This window comes from Coffea arabica, chromosome 4c, assembly GCF_036785885.1.
Source record: "Coffea arabica cultivar ET-39 chromosome 4c, Coffea Arabica ET-39 HiFi, whole genome shotgun sequence".
NCBI lineage: Eukaryota > Viridiplantae > Streptophyta > Magnoliopsida > Gentianales > Rubiaceae > Coffea > Coffea arabica.
The window spans coordinates 49,153,703-49,176,284 of NC_092316.1; the positions used below are offsets into that span (position 1 = coordinate 49,153,703).

At 35.7% G+C, this 22,582-nt stretch overlaps 1 long non-coding RNA gene across 1 annotated transcript; it reads right to left on the minus strand.

The window, feature by feature from the left end:
* Positions 1-11,679: 11,679 nt before the first annotated feature.
* Positions 11,680-17,713, minus strand: LOC113739468 (uncharacterized). Its single transcript, XR_011813215.1, has 3 exons — positions 17,489-17,713; positions 16,471-16,570; positions 11,680-16,365 (listed from the first exon to the last, which is right to left on the minus strand). It is a non-coding gene; the product is annotated as an uncharacterized lncRNA (long non-coding RNA).
* Between the last annotated feature and the right edge of the window lie 4,869 nt (positions 17,714-22,582).

A 22,582-nucleotide genomic window follows, 5' to 3' on the forward strand; every position in this document is an offset into this window, starting at 1 on the left:
TCTGAAAGAATTAAGAAATTCAAAGCAATAAGCAAATAAAACACGCAAATAAACAAGTAAACGAACAATTGTGATAAAAATTACTTGTGCATTTTCATAAAGCTTCAAAGTGAAACAAGACAAAAGTCTGATTGCTAAAGATGCTTTTGTTAAACTATTTACATATGCAAGAAACAGTTTTCATGAACTTTGGTAAATGATAACCCCCTGTAAATTTACCGAAACTCCTGTCGCACGGAAAAGTACTCGGCGGTCCAGTTGTGGATGGCTCCTTTGGGAATATTTGGGAATTCGGCATCACCTGACGGACCATCTTAGGATATTGCTCCCACAAACAAATGAGTCAGGCTTGTTTCCACTTCGTCAATTGGATTAAATTCAGATGTAATGACTTCAGTCGGCTTTGGAAAGGTATAGCGTAGTGGTGGGATGTCTAAAGCACCTATCTTGCCTCCTTTTTCTGCCCTCTTGCGTGCTTTCATCTCCTTTATATCTCTAGCAGTCGGACGGAATCCTAAACCAAATAAGTCCTTCTTTTCGATGAGCTCTACGGGTTTCAGAATGCCTTGTAGATTGCGTCCCAATCCCTTATCAAATTCATATCCTCCGCAAATCATTTCCTTGGCCATCATAACACTGGCCGCTGGCAAAATCATTTCATCTTTTGAATCCTCACTTGTTATCCAACTCACAGAAACAATGTCGGCTGTACGGTAAGAAGACACTGAAGCATTTCGGTTACCATCCTCCTCAGGCTCGGAATCGGCAATTGCAATGCAATCTTCTTCGGCAAAAATGGTTATTAGCTAGTCTTTCACTACAAATTTCAATACTTGATGCAAGGAAGAGGGCACAGCGCCAGAGCTATGAATCCATGGCCGCCCGAGTAAAACATTATAGACACTGGAAAAGTGCATAACTTGGCAGGCTATCTGAAATTGAGCGGGCCCCATTTCGACTACCAAATTTACTTCTCCTATGGACTCCATCGAATCCTCGAACTACGGTCTCTGAGGGTTTTAATTTGACATCTTGCAAACCTAACTTCACCAAAGTGCTCCAAGTACAAATATTGAGGGCAGACTCATTGTCGATCAGTACTTTAGGCAACATTTTCCCATTGCACCTCACAGCTACATATAAGGCTTTGTTATGACCAGTTCCTTCCGCAGGCAGCTCTTCATCAGAAAAAGTGATTTGTTTAGCAGTCAATACATTTTCGACTATGTGCAAGAAATTGTCCACCGAAATATCTTTGGGAATCCGAGCCTTAGTCAAAACTTTAAGTAACGCATCCCTGTGCAAGTCGGAGGAGAAAAGCAAGTCTAAGATGGAAATTTGGGCGGGCATTTTGTTCAACTGTTCAACCACATTATATTCGCCTCTTAAGAAAATCCCATGCCTCTTTTTCAGTCACTGCGGCTTTGGTAGTCGGCTCATAATTGCTTATTTTGACTGGGACGCCAGCAGTGGATGAGCTTGCGATTTTTCCTGACCTCGTAAGAACAGACACTTCTTCCTTCAAAACTTGTTTACTCCCGATTTACAAAACGGACTCACTATAATTCCACGGTACTTGTTGTAAGCTGAAAACTGGCACTTGTTCTGGGAACTCAATTATCACGGGTTCTAAAGCCGCACTTTCGGATGAGGTTAGGTCTAAAATGAAGGGCTTTTTGTCTTCCTCATACGATGCTTCCTCTATCACAAAAGGTTGATCCATTATCCCGAACACTTCTGTTTCATTTGACATGCTTCGAACGAGCTCTTCAAATTCCTTATCATCCATAATAACTCCGATAGTATCAGCGTATTCTGGCAAAGGATTCTTGCTCACGTTTGGTCCTTGCTCTTCCCTTTTCCTAATCACAATTTCTCCTGCTTCGAGCATGTCTTGAATCTTATGTTTGAGGAGTCGACAATTGACAGTGGAGTGACCAGGTGCCCCTGAATGATAAGCGCAACTAACCTGTGAATTGTACCCAACAGGCATGGCATAAGGGTAAGTTGGAGGGGAAATCACGTCTATTTTACCGATAACCTTTAATTGCTCATATAACTGATCCAAAGGCCTGCCTAAGTTGGTGAACGTTCGGGTACAATTTTGATTGTAGGTTTCAATAGGTTGGGGATAGTTGTAGGTAGGTCTGTTTGGTGGGAGAAATATTTAATGGTAAGGAGGTCACGGACGAGTTTGTTGAAAGTTAGGTTGAGATATTTGGAAAGAGGCCGTAGGTGGGTTGGTGTAATTTGGGCGAGGTCGGAGGTAGGAGATATTGGTATTGTAGACAGGATGAGGACTTGGATAGTAGGGATACGGTGGTGAATATGTTGGTTTGTGTTGAAATTTAGGTCTTGGTGTAGGGTTTTAGTCCCAGATGAATGCAGTTTCCCCTTCTTTCTTTTTAAATTGCGACTTTTTCCCACTACTCCCTTGTTCTTGTAAACCATCCAACTGCGATTTGAGGGCAGAGATATTAACGATCTTCCCAACTCTTACGAAATCATCGTACTCTTCAAGTTTATTGACAATAGCAGCAAATGAACATCCAGTCATGCGAAAAATTTCTTCAAAGTATGGCAGATCATGTGCTTTAATGAAAGTGCGGATAATTTCGTCCTCAATCATTGGTGGCTTGACTTTTGCAGATATTTTCCTCCATCTCTTAGCATAGGTTTTGTGGTCCTCAGAGGGTTTTCTCTTTGTTCCTTCCAACGTGGTTCGTGTCGGAGCCAACTCGCAGTTATACTCATACTGCCTTACAAAAGCATTGGACAAATCAAGCCATGTCTTTATTTCTTCGGATTTCAGATTGGAATACCAGTCAAGTGCATCCCCCTCTAGACTTTTTGGGAACAGCCTTAGAGGCAGATTCCCGTCATCTACGGGTCTTCCCAATTTGTTAGCGAATAGTCGGAGGTGTGTCTTGGGATTACCTGTCCTATCGTACTTGTTAAACTTCGGCGTTTTGAATCCAACAGGCAATTGTACATCTGGAAACAAACAAAACTCATCATAATACAGCACTCCTTGCTTATTTAACCCCTGACTTTTTCTCATAAACTCATCAAAGCGATCCAGGCGCTTGAGCAACTTTATATCAACAGGAGCAGAAGATTCTCCCATCTCTGGTTTGGCTTGGACAACAGGGTTTGGTAGTAAGGGCTCTGCAGCGGTGGGATAAAAAGTATACTGCTCAGGAAGTACATTCGAAGTGACTTGGGGTGGTGGAATTTGCGTGTGAGTAGGAAGAAATGAAGGATTAAGGGGATAGGTGTATGGCAAATTGGTAGTGGTATGGGTGAAAGTTTCTTCGGGTGGGATAGGGAAAGATGAAATAACCGTAGTTTGAGTTGGGGGTATGACAAATGGTTCTGGCTCTGGTTGATTGACAGGTACGGATTCGGGTTGAACACCACCACTGATAAGCTGATCAATCAATTTCCTTTGGGCCGCCATCTCGGTCGTCATCTCGCTAAATTTAGCAACATTTCGGTTAGCTGGACCCCCAAATTTGTGGTTTCGAGCTGAGCTGTAGTAGCAGACCTGTCCGATGATTCCGGCTGTGAACTCATGTTTACACGAATCCTTTGGGCTTGACTATGGGATCTTGTTATGATGGGGTTTCGACGAGAAGTTATGTTTAAATATTACCTGAAAATATGAAATGACTTGCCTTTAGATCTTAGCCCTCGCTTAGCTTTCCAGCAAAATAAAATAAAGAAACAGAAAAAGAAAAAGACAAGAGTTAGTAAATATCCAAAACAATTCGGATGCATGTCCTATTGGGGAGCCCTTTTTGTGCCAAGGGTAGACCTAACATGATGCAACACCTTCGACATGGGACCCGTTATACAAACCTGTTTTGACAACAATTTGTACGAGTGCAAAGAGAGATCAATTTCATTGATAAACTTGCTAATGTTTATATCATATCACGAAAGCGGTTCCGTACAAGGTTGCCAAAATTTCTGAGCCTATCTAATACAGAATCCGTAGTTTCTCTAGCATACGGAATTCTAATACGTTTAACTTGATCATACAATTCTCCGCATTTCCTTTTCAACTCTTGACGCTTCTCTCGCTCATCCTCGTACAATTGCTTGTTTTGCTCTGCTATTCCCTTGTGTGTCTCGATAGACTTATTTAACTGTAGAATTTCCTTATCCTTTGATTCAATGATGGCTTTCAACTTTTTGACCTCCTCAACTGGTTCATTTTGTTGCCCTTGTGCAGTGGATCTTCTTACCCAATTTTCGTATTGTGGAGTCGTCAAACCCTTCTGCTTGAGTTCCGGGATGTATTTAAAACACTCGTCATCAGATAGCGTCACCCATGCCTCAATAATCTGGTCTTTCATAGGGAGCTCGTTTGGGCACATTCCTCTATTGAAAATGATGGTAAGCTTACTCATATCAACCACATGCGGCACTTCTTGGGTACGTCCTAACTGTCTGAGGAACCTCTTTGGGGTGTATGCAGTGATTTCTTGGGTACCCAGTAGGAGAACAAATTCTGACACTTTAGTACGAAGTATTGGCCTAAAGCAAATTGTCCAGTCTAACACCCACCTAATGTCTTGATCCGGCAGCATCTCTAAGTATTCGACACATTCAAACGTATCGCTTGGCAGACCCTCTCCGGTGACTCGCTTATGATGTGTGATTACCCAGTTGTATCCAACCACTGGCAAACTTTCAAGAACGAATGCTCATCTCTTAAAATGTTCTAGGACTCAGATATGCAAAACTACATTAGCCCTATAAAAGAACTTTTCCCCTTTCTGGCAATTGGTACAAGCTAGAAAAATGTCCGCAAGGATGGTCGGGATTATGGTGCATTGTTTACTTTGAATTCCTGTAAAGAGGTCCTGTATAACTTTTGCTACCTTGAAAGCTATTTTCTGATCTTTTCTTGGGAAGAAATAGAGCCATAACTATTCCATACACCAATGGTCTTTTGCGCTCCTATACATCCTTGGATGTGAATGAAAAATCTTCCATATATTTCTCGAACCCGTTTCGTAGTGCAAAATGCTCAAACAAAATGTTCGCGGAAATGCCCTGGTCTAACCCTCGCAATACCGACTCTTTCAATCCTATGATCTTGCAAAATTCCATCTTGTCTGATATGGACGGAAAAATCAAAGCGGTTCCACGCAAAAGTAAATTGAAGAGGCCAGCTATTTCCTCAAGTGTCACTGTCATGTGCTTATTGCCTACTCTAAAAGCTGAACATTCTGGGTCCCAAAGATGTACTAATGCCTCCACTAGATAACCATTGGGCTTGATCTCCTTAAGGTTTCCAATCGATCCTAAATGTTGAGCTACTTGATGCAATTCACCGGGAAGCATAAGAGCAGGCCATCTTTGAATCTCAGTCGACGGTATCAACAACTGATAAATTCGGCGAGAGCAATCCATCTAAAAATGAAAGGGGCGAGTTGTCAATTACCTTACCTACGAGTCCCATTCTCCAGTTGGCAAGATTTTAAACGTGCAATCCCTTGAAGGGTTATATACCCACGGGAAGATTAAGGTGGGTTTAATCCTAACAACGGGATTCCCTAAACGGCATTCCCTTTTTAGAGTTTATGCATGATGCTATTTTACCAAAACGCGTAGTATACAAATGAAAACGCGACCTAAAGGGACCCCTTTTGTATGCCAGGGTGAACCTAAAATGACATGTATTCAGCGTATAAATACGGAGCATTGAAATTTAAACGTGTCATATCAAATAGGATAGGCGCCTAGAGAGTACCATGCTAGGACTCTTTCTTTTCTAGGGCTTATGAATGCAATGGAGACAAAAAACAAAAAAAAGTTAGTTCAACCAAATAAATATACATAACACCTTTGTAGCAAAGCAAATAAAGAGATAAAGCAATAAAAAGAAAAGAGGGGTTGGATCCCTCCCCTCGTGAATGATGTCCCTAATAGGGTAAGGCAGACTCTCCTCTAGGCAAACTATTATGGATGCATGAGATTGGGGCTCACTAATGCATCTAGCCTCGATGGGTTTTAGGTCCCCGAGCCTTCAGACTTGGAAACCAAGGGTCATCTATCCCAAGATTCTTTGTCGGTGGCTCGAGCGATTCTCCAAACATTGCTACGCACACATCGTGTCACGGCTACATGTCATAAGTGAATCTATAAAAAATTCTCAACTTCGATTAAAAGCTAAAGGCTATGAACCCAAAGCTTAAAATGAAAGATTGAGTGACCCCTCGGATCATGCTACGCACACATCGTGTCGCGATCACAAGTCCAAGTGAATCGCCTAAAATCTTAATAGGGTGGAGTGGTGTGACAAGCTACTAAAAGAAAAATAAACGAGGGATAAAAAATAAAGCGTATGCACGTATGCCAGTACTCGTTTGGAGGGGAGGGATTGAGAACCAACGCGAGACTCTAGGGTAATATCCCCCCACCCCAAATGCAATGCAAAGCGCGGGATCACATCACATAAATAAATCATTCATCCATCAAATCAATCGTAGCAAATAGGTAAGGGAGTGAGTTGATACGCGCGCAATGCAAAAATTCTAAAAAAGAAAAAAATGCAACCCTAAACACCTAAATGTGATATATGAAAAGGTTAAAAGAAGAAAAAGATTGACTAAATCAAATTTGCTTGGACTCTCTAAATCCCCAGTGGAGTCGCCAAACTGTCGCGCCCCATTTTTTGAAAACAAAGAAAAATAAAAGACGAGTTTAGAAAAATGGCTTTTGATTCAAGTTTTGATTGAAAAATGAATTTTTGATGTAAAAGGAAAATGAAAAATATGGGTCCAAATGGGACTTGAAAATGTGACGATTTAACCCAAAATATAGTTTAAAAAGGGTTTTTGGAATGGAAAATGGAGTCGCCACTTGGTATTGAGTTGAGGTGTACCAAGTTACCTAAAAATGAATTTTAAAGAAAAAAGTAGCAAACCCTTTTTAAACGACTCCAAGTCTACGAAAGTCAGAGAAAAAGATTCGGGAGTCACATTTGAAAAAAGGGAAGGCAAGGATAAGAATCCAAGGCACCCTTTCAACCTAGCCAAGGCTAGTTGCGCGATTTAATCAAAAATTTTCTTATTTTAATCTAAAAATTTATCACATTTGGATGTTCTATATGAATGCAAACCCTAGACCTAGGAGGGTATTAGAGGGTCAAAATGTATTTTCAAATCTTACTTGGTACCAATCACATTAATTGTGACGCCCAATAAAGACTCTTCGAAGTAGTCACGAATAATGCAAGTCGTGAGACTCGAAGAAAGAAAAGGAAAATAAGAGTAATTATACAAATATACGTGGCCTAAAAGAATGCATCATGTCGGGTGCGGGGAACTAATGTTTATGACTCCAATGTTCCCTTTAATAGAGGGAATATGAGCGTGCTAAGGTTAAAGAGCCAAACTCGTCCATATCCCATACCCAAGGGGTTATTTCCCTATCTAATCAAGCAGATGCACTACCCTAGGTCTAATACTTAGATGAAATACAAGTCTAATGTCATGTTTCATACAAAGGGGTAAGTAATATACATATAAGGGGGAATACGGAATAAGGGATATAAATAGAAGGGAATATGAGATAAAGGATGTACATATATAAGGAAGTGTCATGCAACATGGTAAGAATCCTAAAATGTGAAAAAATATGCATGAAAATGTAATGTAGTCACACAAATATGATCTAGCGTAGGAAGTCCCTAAGGGTCTAGCATTGGACTAGCCCTTGTCTATGAGTTCTCACTAGCGTTGGACTAGTGAAAAATCGGAATGAAGGGCCACAACTAGCGTTGGATTAGTGTGGTGACGACATGCATTTGTTGTAGTCTAATAAATCAAATAAAGCATAATAAAGCAAATAAACACATAAATCACATAAAACACATAGCACATAGGCATGATATCTAGATGCAAGACCCTAAGAAAGCGGTAACACATAGCACATAAACATGCAAAACACACATAAGGCAAATAAAGCAAATAAAATCCTAACTATTACATTCGGGGGAAGCCTACTACAATCTAAGAGGGGAAACGGAATAAAATAAATAAAATAATAAATACCTAACTATTACAAATTTAGCATTCAAGTGTCTTTCGAATGATCAAATTGAACTAAAAATAAATATACAAATCCAATAAATCAAATGAATAAATAAATGAAATAGATAAATAAACATTCAAGAGGCATGCAATTAAACACGTAAATCACATAGACACATAGGGTCAAATAAAGTGAAAATAAGGGATAGAGTGTACCTCCTTTGCAATGGTAATCAAATGAAGGGAACATTAGTTTCAAAACAATAAAAGGGTCAAGGTACCAATTAAATGGTAAGATATATACAAAAATACAAAATAAGTTACCAATAAATCATCGAATCCTTCCCAATTGCAACTTGAGATGTAATCATATAATGCATAATTTCCAAGAAAGTAAATTATTGATCAAATTTCTAAAATAGAAAAAATACCAAGGACCCAATTGCAAATATTAACCAATCACTCAAATCCAATTAAATATTTTGAGAACTTCCAAGGTCCATAAGAAATGAAAAAAGGTCAAGTGATGGTTCAAATTGCAATTACTTTAGGACCTCATTGCAAGAAATTGGAGCATGATTGGGCCTTTGTAGTATAGATAGAAGCTAAGGGGAGTAAAAAAGCAAATTCCAACACTTCTTGCATGCATGTTACGTAGAAAGCTTTCTTCTGTAACATGCATTCAAAGTTTTCCGCAACTTTAAGCTTCCCAAAATAGATTTCATACAAGACTTCAAAAAACCAGCAAAGACCATCACTTAACATCATTTAACATCTGGACACTTTGATTAACACAACCCAAAAATGAGCACTAAACCATTAAAGATCAAATGAAGACAAATGAAGAACCAAATAGAGGACATGTGTAGCGATGGAAAAGCAAAAACCAACTATCATTTTTCTGCAACATTTCTTCTTCAACCGAAGTATATTCATGCAGATAAACTCCAACCAAACTCAGGTGTAACAACCTCAATCCAATGTTACCATTAACCAGAATACATTTACATACTTTCAACATAGTAAAAGGAGCAGCTAGCTATGAAAAATGCAGCAAATGTGCAAAGGGAGAAACTTGCGGCCAAACGAAGTTTCAAACAGAGTTGGAATAGCTAAAGCTACAAGATAATGCCATTCTTTTGGCCTGGCACTATGCCATACATTTCTGCGCTTAAATGGTAGCAAACATATATCATAACTCGCCATTCAATAGCAAAACAGACCAACAACCAAATCAGGCCAAACCAACCTCAAACAAACTTTTGAGCAAATCAACAAGACTGCACCGAAACACAATAAAAGCAACTACTTGAGCAAATAAACAAGCAGGAGAAAGGAGAATGAAGACAACATAACAAAAGGCAGCAGGCATAATGCAGCAAGCAACGTGAGGACTTGCAGCAATTTCATTTAACCAGGAACTTCCTCAATAGCATTGTTAGCAACACAAATTCACATACCTATTCCCACCAAAATTCAATAACACATACGAGAAAACAGCACAGATGCAAAGCAAAAACTCAACAAAAAAGTAATGACTGTTGCTGCACCATCTCTCAACCCAAACTATCTGGTCCCAGGAAACAAGATCATCAAGCAAACTATCCCCAAAAGAAACACAGGTAGACAACGAAAAGGAAACATCTTTGTCCTATGAAATGCACGAAACTGTAAGGAAATAGTCCGAGACAACCACAAATTCGAAAACAGATTTAAGGAAGAATCCATCTTTTTAAAAGCTTGGACTGGATTCTTCCTAAAGTAAACGACCATAGCTACGATAGTTCAGCAACAAACAAGTGCAGCCTGCTAAACCGAAATCCAAAACATGACAATAACCCGCGCCTTATCTAGAGGATTTACCTTCTACATGAATTGGAATGAATAAAGAGGGGTTGGAGAGTTACCTCCCTCTGCCTGATGAGGCTATTTTTCAATGAAGGTGAAACGTTCCGAGAAAGTCGTGAGGATTTTTGCTGAAGCGAGGGCCCAGGAAACTTCGTCACAGCAAGGTTCTTCCGGTGATGGTTGTCGCAGCAGGGTTATTCGTGTGGATGGTGGTCGTCGTAGACTCTCCCCCTCGCTCAGTTCCTCTCTCGGCCGTCGCCCATTCTTCTCATCCAGCCGTCAACACCCCCAGCCGTCCTATCTCTCCCTTCTTTATGATTTTCATATCTCCCTCTCCAATGCTCAGTAGCCACTCTCTCTACTTTCTTCCTTAGCCGCTATCTCCTCTCTCTGGTTTCTTTTCTCATTTCCTCACTCAACCCACCGTCAAAAGCCTCCTCCATTTTCCCTTCGACCGCCCCTTAGCTATCTCCAGAGCCCTCTTCTCTCAAGCCGTCTCAAAGACTCTCTCTCGGTTTCTTCCTTGCCGTTCCTCCTCTAGTTTTTTCTTTTCCAGCAGCCTTTCTTTCTTTTTATCAGCTGTCCCCCCCTCTTTTCTTGCGGTCTGTTTTCCTTTTATATCAGAACCCAACTCTCTAAACCCTCACATCAAGGGTGTTGATGAGAGCCAAATGGAATGGAGTTAAAGTCATCCGATGATAAAGAAAAATGATGGACAAAACAATGGGAAAAAAAATGGAATTGCGCTTGTTTTTCTTGATATCTCCGCTTTGCTTCGGCTGCTTATAAGAAGAAAAAGGGCAAGCTCGCATGACATTTGTTTTGGCTTTTTTTTTTAATGAATAATTTTCTCTTTTGACAAATTTTTATGCTAAAAGTCTTAAAAATAAAGATAAACAGCCAAGAGGGCAAAATGAATACGAAATAAAAATAAAAACTAAAATAAAATAATAGATAATAATAATCTAAAATGCTATACAAATGCTAAAAAAAATGTAAGACCAAAAACATGAAATTAACAAAAATAAAAATAGAAAAGAATTATCACTAAAAATAAAAAATAAAAATTATTTAAAAATTTGGTGTCTACACTAACTATTGTCTAGACACCTCTCATAAATTAGTTGAGAAAACTCTAATTTTTCACCATGAAAAACTTGCCCCAATAAGAAAAATAAAAGATGTGATTTTTTCCTTATTTTCTTAGACGAATTTTCGGTATTTTTCTCAAAAATCTCACAAGACAATTTGTGTGTCAATCAATCTTGCTAGCAAAAGGTTGGTGAGTATTTATAGACAAGTAAGTTTTTCATATTCTTATGGAAGCCTGAAACCAATTTCTAATAGGATTCAACTTTCTTATTCAAATATAACACTTGTATTTGGAAATATTTAAACTTATTTGCACTATAAATCCCTCAAATTTAATTTGTCTCATAAATTAAATTATAAGTTATAAAAACTTATCTATCAAGGCTCTACTTGAAATTCATTTAATTCAGTTAAAGAAGTTCTTAATATGTGTGACCCATTAGGCTCTGATGTACATTGGCAATAAGAATGAGTCATAATTCTTAATAAATAAGAATTAGATAAATTAAAATTCCTTTTAATTTATCATTAACTCCACTAATAAATGAACTCATACTTATAAATCAAGATTGGCATCTAATAATACATCATGCCATCTAAGTAATCAGAAAAGTTAAGTGGATGACTTTTTTTTTTCGTACTAATTCTATAATTGTAAATTGCAGCTTTTTTCCCTACTAATTCTATGATCTGTACTATGAAAAACCAACTTTATTGAAAATCAGACCAAGAGCCAAGATTACACAGATCCCTTCCAACTAGACAGCTATCTAGAGCATAAACCCGAGGGCATTAATGTGAGGCAAATTGAAGTTGTACAGACGAGAATTCCCTAGCATCGAGTAGTACAGAAGCCTATACCAAACTCGATAGTTGCTGAGAAGACGTGCAGAACCATTCAGTCTCCCACCGCAAGTTTGCCAGCATATCAGCAGGACTGTTAGCCTCCCGAAAGATGTGAGACACTGAAGACGACAGTGAGGTAAGAAGATGGCATATCCGACGCAGCGTGTTGCATAGCGGCCACTTTGACACCCTCCTTGAATGGATCAATTGGACCAAAACTTGTGAATCAACCTCCACTAGAAGCCTTTGGATGTGCCGTTCCTAGCATAGACCCTATAGTAATGCCAAACTTTCTGCGATGAGGACCTCCCTATCACCAAATTCCTTGTAGAAAGCAAACACAACCCGCCCACATGAGTCTCTGAGGATGTCATCTCCGGATATCCGCCCCTAGGAAATACTGGCATCCGTGTTCAATTTAAAAGCTAGAGGTGGAAGACGTTTCCACGAGACCGCGACACAATCCCTTCTACGGGTGGGATGGGACGTTAGCGCCGCCCATGGATCTTCGGTATCGCCTGTAAAATGTATGGCCGAGAGCACACCCGCTGTGCCTAACTGCTCGATCATCTGTTCCACCATCAAAATCACGCTAGGGACCTCGAACCACATGCCCCCAAATCTAGCATTATTTCTGGCTTTCCACAGACACCAAAACACAAGTAGCGGAACCACTACCCGAATGTGACGCACCTTTCCCACCGAGCTAGAGTACAACCAGGAGAGTAATAGAGACAAGACAGACGAGAATACGGAGTCGATAATACCAAACCGCCTCCTAAAATATCTCCAAACTTGGAAAGCAACAGGGCTCATAATAAACAGATGCCTCCGCGACTCCTCATGCCGCCCACAGCAGAGGCAGCGGGATACGATCGGGAGACCGAGTCTCTTGAGTGTCAACTCTAGAGGGAGTATGTTCCTAACCAAACGCCAAACAAAGAATGAAATTTTTAGCGGGACAAGACCGTTCTACACCACATGATCTACTTGTGATGAATATCCTTTTACCATATTTATCTCACATTAAATTTGGAAAAAGTTGTGCCTATTTCATGACATGATTAATGTCATTTCTTGTACCAAAATATAACTCCAATGAAGAAGTAGAAATACTTTCTAAAACTCTTCTACTTAGCACTAAAAATTTTGAATTATTTTTCTCCAAGCAGCCAAACACAAGATAATTCCTCTTTCATAAGAGATGATAAATAGTTATACGTTATTCATCATCTTTCCATATTCCAAGTATATACCCATAAGTTAATGATATGACCATTCTCTATTACTGGTGCAATCATATAGCAAACAAAGTATAACTGTCCGTACTCAGGATACTGTGATAAATTTAAATCTAAAAATCACTTACTCAAGATACTGTGATAAATTTAAATCTAAAAATCACTTACACAAATGTCACTTAGAAATTAATCTTTTGGCACTTAAACGATATCTCTATGCAGGTCAATTTAGTGAATTTGATCATCTTATCAAGCACCCATATACTAGTTTAGATGTCTCACACATCATAGTAGATGAGACCTACTTTCTCATATAGAAGCAACATAGTATATGCTAATTTAATTGTATTAACAATGCCCTTTCTTATTAATACTTTGACTACAAATATTTAAGAATAAACTTTGTTTATAGTCAAATGAATCTCATCATCATAACTCTTATGATTTTATCAATTAGATTTATTTTAAGGGATTTATCATACTTATATAAATATATAAACAATCAATATGATAAAGATGTCATTTATTATAATATAAATAGTTCAACTATATATTAAACCCTAGAAGTTTATTGACTTTAGGGCATATACATTTTCCATTTCCCACTTGCACTAAAACCAATCAATTATAAGTCAAAAGATCAAATGAACTTACATGACCATCATGTTTTCTTTAAGATAAGCTTTAGTAAACGGATCAAACAATGCATCATCCACGAGTACTCTTTCTATCTTCACTTTTATTTCCACTAATGATTTCACCAAATCATATGACAGTAGCTTAACAAGTCCATGGATCTATGATGAGACTTTGGTTCTTTTGTTAGGGCAAATTTGCATCATAGTCACAATATGGGATGAAAGACTTAAAATAGAGAGAACCAATCCAAATTCCTAGTTGAACTTGTAGATCTAAATACTTTCCTTTGCCACTTCTCAAGTAGCAACTTGTTAAGATTTAATTGTAGAAATTTTAGTTGTATTTTGCCTATTGGGCTTGGGTTTATCCCACTAACTATGGGATAAAACCCAAACCCAACATTGCTTGCAAATTATCTTTGTAAAATTGTTTACTTGTATATTTTCGAACTTCAAATCTTAACTCTTCATGGACCAAAGGAGTCAATAAGTCTAATACATTGAAAGAATTATTCTATAGATAAAACCCTTGTTAGATCATTTCATACTAAATGTCTTCAACATCTTGTCTATATAATTAGCAATCATAATCTATAACCATAGATCTTTACTCCTAAAATGAAGATTGCATCTTCTTAACATCATGGAGAAAATCTTAGATAGCTATATTTATAGTTGTAAAGCATAGGTATATCTTTTTTCATGTATCATATATCAACCACATAAATAACAAGGAAACTATAATAATTCCCACTAAATCACATATTGATACTAGGTCCATCCATATTTTTGATAAAATTAAACACTTTGATTATCTCATTAAAATAGATGATACAACTTTTAGAAACTTGTTTTTATTGGCATATAAGATGTAGAATCTTTACATCATGTCACATGCATAATCATTTATTAATTTCATTTAAGAAAAGTGATTTTACTATCTATTCACCATGCTAAAACTCACAGTTAAAACAAGTAAGTAAATCTAAATGAATTTAAACTTTTTGACTAGACAGAAGGTCTCTTTAAAGATAATTACTTATCTTCATTGATAACCTCTCTACCAATCAAACTATACAGGCAACATTTTACCTTTCATATTGGTCCTTACTGTAAAGACTCTCTTGCACCTAATAGGCATTTTATACCCTTAGATGGATTGACTCAAATTCGTACCTTTTATCAAATATGAAATCCAATTTAGATTTGTTGTTCTAAACCACTTTTTATGAGTTGTAAAATTATTTATAAGTCATTTGGGACTTCATGATCAAACATCATGATTTTTCATAAGAAATCCACGTTTCTAAGACTTATAAAATCCTTGTTTTATGAACTTTCGCTACGCCTCATAATGATGAAATGCAAGTTCCAACTCCATGCATTTGTTCAACTTCTTTTTATAGTATTTGAAACTCTTTCAAATTTTAAGTTTTATCTTACTCTTACTACTTTATCTAGAATAAACCATTTATTTAGAAAATTAGAATTTTAGATATAAAATTATAATTTTAGGGATAAAATACTTTTTACTCATGGAAATGATAGAAGTAACATTTTTGGAGAAAATAAGAAAACTCCAACTTATAAATTAAAAGAAATCAAACCAACGAAGCACAGAGAACCAATTTGCTCTTCTTCTTTTTGGCCAATTTTCCTTATCCTTTATTTCTCAAGAACACTCTAAAAAGATTTTAATCATATCTTAATTTCAATTGGTCCGATTACACCCATTTCATAAGTAAAGTAACCCAATCTTTTACAAAGATTTGGACTCTTTGACACTTCATACCTCATATGGTATATTTTGAACAAATGTAGAATAAGATTTAGTGTATAAGAGGCAATTTATCTTGAACAAATTCCAAAACTATTTTTGGTAAACTTGCATCGTGCATCTTATCTCATAAGATATAATTCTTTATCTAGATTACTCAATAATAATCCAGATATCTAAAAAGAATTATTTTATTTGAAAATCTCATTTTCCTTTAGATAATTTTGAAATCTTGATCAAATTAGGCATTCCAATACTCACTAATTTATTTCTCTACTTTATGTTTAAACTTTCTAACTTCTCAAAAATTTGGATTTGTACTTAAAAGCACATGTATCCATTTTTGAGTAGTTATTAGTGAAAGTAAAAAAGTGTAAGAAATAATTATCTATAGCATGAATTGTTAATCTACCACATACATCATATGTATGAATCTTAACAATTCTTTAAATCATTTCAAATAAAAGGCCAACTTAGTTTGTTATTAACATATCTACAATTTTTTAAAACCCGGACTGTCAATTGAACCGGTGAAGTGAAAAGGTCGAGGTTCGGACCGGTTCAATCCCGGTTTAATAAATAAATATATATATATGCACACACACACACACACACATCCCTATGCACAGAATAAGGTATAAATGCTAAACCACAATTAACATAAGAGCAATATCGTAGTTATCGAACTTACATGTCCAATTGTCTAAATATTAGAATTAACAAAAAACAATACAAGTCTAGAAACAGTCAAAAGGTCCAAACAAGTTCAATTTCTAAGGCTTCTATAATCTTCTTCGTCATTCTGGGACAACAAAGCTTCAAAAAAAACCGTCTTGACAAGTCGTCATCATCATCCAAGACAATTATATGAATCACTGGCAAGTGATAAAAGTATAAAATTCATATTAGTTTCATCACATCAACTGATACAAATCTTAAAAATAAAAATAAAAGAGTACACATAATTCTATACCAATTACCATTTGAATATTTAATGCCAATCATCATCTTCATCATCATTAAAAAAGTTTCGACACTGAAATGTTTCTAAATCAATATCGTCAGCTTCATCTTCATTATCTAAAAAATCAGCAAATTTAATTATATACATATTCAACAATTGAATATCATATCATACTAGCTTTATTTTTGCATCAAACTAATGATTATTTCAACTGGACATCATAAATAAATTACAATTTCAGCTTTTACTAATATGTCAAACTATGCACGGCTATGAACATTAGTGCTACTAGTGATTCGAGACACATTATAGTGGATCAATTGTAAACTTAAAATGATTTTGATGCATTGCAATAATTTTAGTAGAATCAATGATGATTAAGACTATTCGTCCTTCTTTAATTCCATGATGATTTACTACCGTAAACCAATTCATAGTGAAAAAAGAAGATAGATCCTTTTAGTTTCTTAATAGTCATGCTAATTTCGAACCAAAATGAAGCAACAAAAAATTTACCAATTAGCTGTGCAGCTCTGAAGCAAGAAAATTACAAACATATACAAAAATTTATTCACACTATCTTATCTTTCAAGCAACAACTTACAAAAATGAAACAGAATTTAACGGCATCATCATTCTTCTTCAACTATGACACTACTCCAATTCCCTTCCAACAAAAGTTCCAACTGAACTAGTAACCAAAAGAAGATAACAGTACAGTTCAATCAGCTATTACAAAATCAGATCTACCACCTGCAACTGGACCAATCTACAGCTACAAAACTCGTAACTGCAGTGCAAGAATTATAACTAATAATCAAAACCCACAAAAATTCATAGAATATCAATCCAGAAATTCACATATGGCCTCCGATCTACCTATTCCAAGGCAAAACATGAAACCACAAAGCAACAAAATTCAATCTTTTTCCCAAAAAACGACAACCACAGAGGGCCGAGAGGACGGGAGAGATCATAACCGAAATCCAGTAATCAACAAAGAAAGGAAAAAAAAGGAAAAAGGATAAATGGACCTGGTAATAGCTTGAATTCCAGAGTTTTTTGGCTTAGAACCGGTGCGGTGAGTAGAAAGACTTCAAGCTTCCTTTTTGCTGATTGCTATGGATCAAGATTGGAGTTTGGGCTATGGACTTTGGAGAAGGTATTAGGGTTAAGCCATTAAGGGGAGAAGGAAATAGAGAAGGCAGTTTTAGGAAGCAGGAAGAGGAAGACCGAAGAGTCGAAGACTGAAGAGTGAAGACTAAAAACTAGGTTTAGATAATTTCGGTCAAAATTCAGTCAATTTTGTCAAAAATTTAAAAACCGCGGTTCATGGTTCGCTCCGAGTTGAACGGTTTGAACGGTCCTTGGACCAAGTAAACACAAGCTATGAACCGGACCGGACACATGACTAGTCTGGGTTTGAAAACATTGCATATCTAATCTATTGGAGAATGCAAGAGTTTTCAATTGAGTTCAATTGCTAACGTGGCACATTTTTGTTGGCTAATTATGGTAGTCCTCCAACTGATTGAGCTGATGAATTGAATTGAGGACAAAATCGAGATTTCACACCTTATTGAATAGATAGGGTTCATGAGAGTTTTCGCGTGCACCACTTATTGTGTTTGCTTCTATTCCGTCGTTTTCTTCCTTTCTTCTCCTGATTTTTCTCCCTTTCTCCTTTCTCGCATTTTCACTTCTTCTCTTTCTTCTTTAATTGAACATTAAATAACAGTGCAAGACAAAACCGAGGTCACACATTGGTCTTCTTCTTACAAGTTAACGGGTATTTCCCTTTGGTTTTCTCTCTTAATTACCTTAACTTTCATTTTTATTTTTTTTTTTACAATCTTTCTCTGTATAGCTTTTTATTTTTTTTCCTTTTATGAAAGTAGCTATTTACCATCTATTTTTTTTGTTACCGTCTTCTTTTCTATTGTTTGGATTTGCAGGTTCGCATGGTAGCAATTTCATCTTCTTGCTAAGGTATGTCGCTCTATTTTGTCTTACTACTATTTTTTCTTTTATTTTGAGTATCTCCCCTCCTAGGTCTTTCTTTTTTCTTCAATAATTTTTTTATCATACAAAAATATCTATCGTTATTGTAATTTTTTTAGAGATGTCTTTTTTTTTTTAAGATATCTAGTTGTTGGTACTTTTAAGCAGGAGTTCAGTTCCTTTTTTGGTTAGTTTGTTCTAGACATACAGAGTTTATGAATTTAGGGAAGTTAGGATGAATTTTAAGTATTTGATATTTTTTTTACAATATCATTAAAATGTTTAGATCATTATTTGACTTGTGTTTTTTTTTTTGATAGAGTGTCATTATTTGACTTGGTTTAGTGTCTTTATATCTCGACATGTTACTATTGCTTGGGTAAATATTTTAACTTTAGGAATCAGTGTTTTTTTATTGTCTTGAAGACTGTAGTGTGTAAAAAACACTTATTTATGTCAATATATTCACCAAAATTTAGTTCTACCATTTTTTTGGGAAGTCATTTGCTTTATACTTATATAGAGGAGATTTTTATTGTGCCTATAGCATAGCATATGGTAGCACAGGCATGATGTGGACAAGATTTGCTACAAACAAGAAGATTTTGTCTAGGACAAAAATCATATGATTTGCTTTAGTATTTGTACTTAACATGCATTTGCATTATATGTTTAGTGATAGGTTGCAATTTTACTATTTATTTTATTATTAATTTCTCCTATTACCTAACTTGATGTGGATTAATTGCTGGATTCTACTCACTTTTCGTAATTTGCACTTATTTCAGGGAATAGATCAAAAATATCACAATCACTGCTATTTTGACAGTTATCAGGAAAGAATTCAAATAGGAGGTTGACAGGGGCATTTTGGGAACACAAAAAAGACGTGAGCCCTTTGTAATTTGGGCTGAAGTCTTCCTTTCTCCGGTGGGCCGCCGCACATCTGAGAAAGGCAGAGGATAAAAACCAAACAAATAGCAGAGAAAGAGGACGGCTGGCTTCCTTAGCTTTTCGTCCTGTAGCTTGAGCTTTTCACTTTGACTTTTCCATGGCTGTTTTTGAGTAGTGGCTCCCTGCGGATGGCAGGGACCATTAGAATGAAGCAATCACTTTTGTAGTTTAGCTTTTCATTTGATGATTCAAACGAATTGGGTCCACTAAATCGGAGACCATGGCCACAGCTTTTGCGTCAGTTTTGTATGGGTTTTTCTCATCAACAATGAGCTAAACTCTTTTATCTAGTCAAGGGACAACGGATGCTTTGGGTCATCTAAAATTGTGAGATCGATTTAATTTTATCTTTTTCTTTTATTTATTGGTATCCGCACATTTCTTGATTGCTAAGCTTATGGTTATTTAATTAATTGATTGTCTTGGATCCAGATAATTAGTTGATTGGGTAATCTATTGTCAATTAGGGCATTAAATCCGTAATTGTTTAATTGCTCTAAAATAGTGACAACTGACATGATTAGATTTGTGTCAGGGAAATACGCGGGCTAATCTAAAATAATCCTGGTAGTGTGTTATTTGGTTAGAATAGGGCTCCTCTAATACGTAAGACAATTGGGGAATTAAATTCTATGGGCGTACCTAGGATTATTTCTCAATTAGAGCAGTGATTAACGGGCGTACCTTGATCACCGACACAGTAAGGAGGGGTTGACTGCCATCGCTTGTTTGGTAGTTATAACCTATTTATTGATGAATAATTGGAATTGCCTTTGCTTCAATGATCAATTAGGTGAACCATTGCTGAAGTTATTCCTTGGCTAGATCCTTAATTATCACTCGTTCGATTTTAGCAAATTGTTATTTAATTTCTAGTTGGCTATTTTATTTTTATTATTTTACTTTTAGTTGGATTGCTTAAATTGTCACCTCTGAGATAAAAACACCCCTTTGTCACTGTGAGTTTGGAAAGAAACAATTACTCCCAGTCCCTGTGGATTCGACCCTGCTCACCACTATCTACAGAAATTACTTTTAGTTTGAGCAGGTTTTATTATTGCACAGGCTTCGACAACCTATCATTTAGATCCTTCAGTTTTTCAAAAACTAATTTTTTAAATACTATAAAAATTTTTAAAAAGTACTCTAAAAAGTAGTCTAAATTTTTTTTAATGTTTAAAATATATACTAAAATATATTTTAAAAACTCTACTACTCTTAAATATTTCAAAATATTTTCTAAAAATATCCCAAAATATACTCTAAAAAACTCTGTTACAGTAAAATTTTTCAAAAATACCTCCAAAAATAGCTAATCCAAATGGAGAGATTTTAATATTTCATGTTCCAATCTCGGCCCTTCTTTATGTTTTGCATTATTGGTTGGGCAGAACTATCCAAAAGAAAGAGCGGTTTAGCTGGTTGGAATTCATCATATGCGGAATTTGATGATTTTTTTGATAAAAAAATCTGAATTTGTTTTTCTTTTCCCTTTTCTGTTTTTTTCAATTGACTTTTTCTTTAATTTTGGTTTCTTATTCAATTTGCTTGATTAAACTAGAGTAATAGTGCATGCATGCATGTCTATTGTAGTGCATGTTTGCATATCTTTTACTTGCATACCTTATACTAATTATATACAATTTGCATGTCTTCTTGAAGAATCATGAACTCATATGTGAAATTGATCATTGGCCGAAGTTTCGAGTTACCAAAGGCATCTTGTGATGATACATATTTTAATGAATATTTGTTAATAATTGTTCTTATAGTACAGAAAATTATAAGTCTCTTGGTAAAATTTGTTGATAGTTTGTATAGTGAATCTCAAGTTGATAAACGCTAGAAGTTCTTTCTGCAAATTTTTTTTGTTATAATAGCAATTTTAATTGATTTTTTGTGTTTGTAGGTAATCAAAGGTTTGCCCAAGGATAGGAAATCTCTATCATATGCTGGGCATTGGTTTGAAGTAGAAAGTAAATTAACAATTTGATTAAATACTTTAAATCATATCATTAACTAGAAAATCGATCAAATTGCTGCGTAGCTATACTTTTGCCCCTTTCTTGTCATTTTGTACTAATTAGTTGGATAATTTCTTACTTTTACTTCCATTAAAAAGTGAATTAAAATCTTATCTTTACTTCGCTGACCTATTTCAATTTAATTCATCGTCTTACCTATTTCAATCTTTTGTGATTACAAATATAGTTCCATGCTTGAGAAAAATACCAATGAATGACTTCATATAACCTATTTCAATGTGATTGTATATTTCCTTTTGTGGACAGCATATAGTGGCCCAAATCCTTTCACAGATTCACCTGGCATGCAATAAAATTAGCTTTAAAAGTTTTTTTTTGTTTAACTATTTGCTATTTTGAGTTTTAGATCATTGTTGTCTTCCTGACATTGCAAATTACTTTTTTTTTTTGTAACTTTTAAAATTCACATTAAGGACTATGAGTTGCCCTATTGCACTGATATGAATTGGATGTGAAACTTTGGAAGTGCATTGATGTGTTTAGTGTTCAATGTCATTTATGGTTTGGCAGAATAAATGCTTCACTTCCTGCTAATCCTTAGGCTTTGTTGCCATTGTTTTGCTTCATATTGCGGTTTCACATACCCTGTGCTAGATTTGATGGTCTAACATATTAATTATAATTATCTTATATACTTTAATATGTTCCAAATGTTATTTAGGTTCTTTGTTTTTATACCCTGAGAAAAAGTTAATCTAATTTGATTTTGTCTTTTATTTTTCCTAATTGATTTGATTTTTTCAGCATTTGATTTTTCTATATTATTGCTAGATAAAGGAACAAAGGAAAAAGGAGGTTGCTTTCTCTATTCAGCCATGATGATGTGTTTTAATGTTATTGTGTTTTTTTTTTTTGTTTCATCCTTAATAGTTTATTGTAATTTTCTGCTCGCTTTACCCTAATTACTGATCTCAAAAAAAGTGAGGATGATTTTTTGCGAAGGTTATCCTATTTCTTCTAGATTTAAAGTTAGTAGGTTACCTATTTTACTTTTATCTTTTATGTTTTTCTCTTCTCGTATTTTTTGCATCATATTGAAGCATTCCACTTTTGCTGTTTCATTGAAACACAAGGACTTGACAATTTAGGAAGTGATTTAACTAATTAAATGGCTGAAATGGTTTAAAA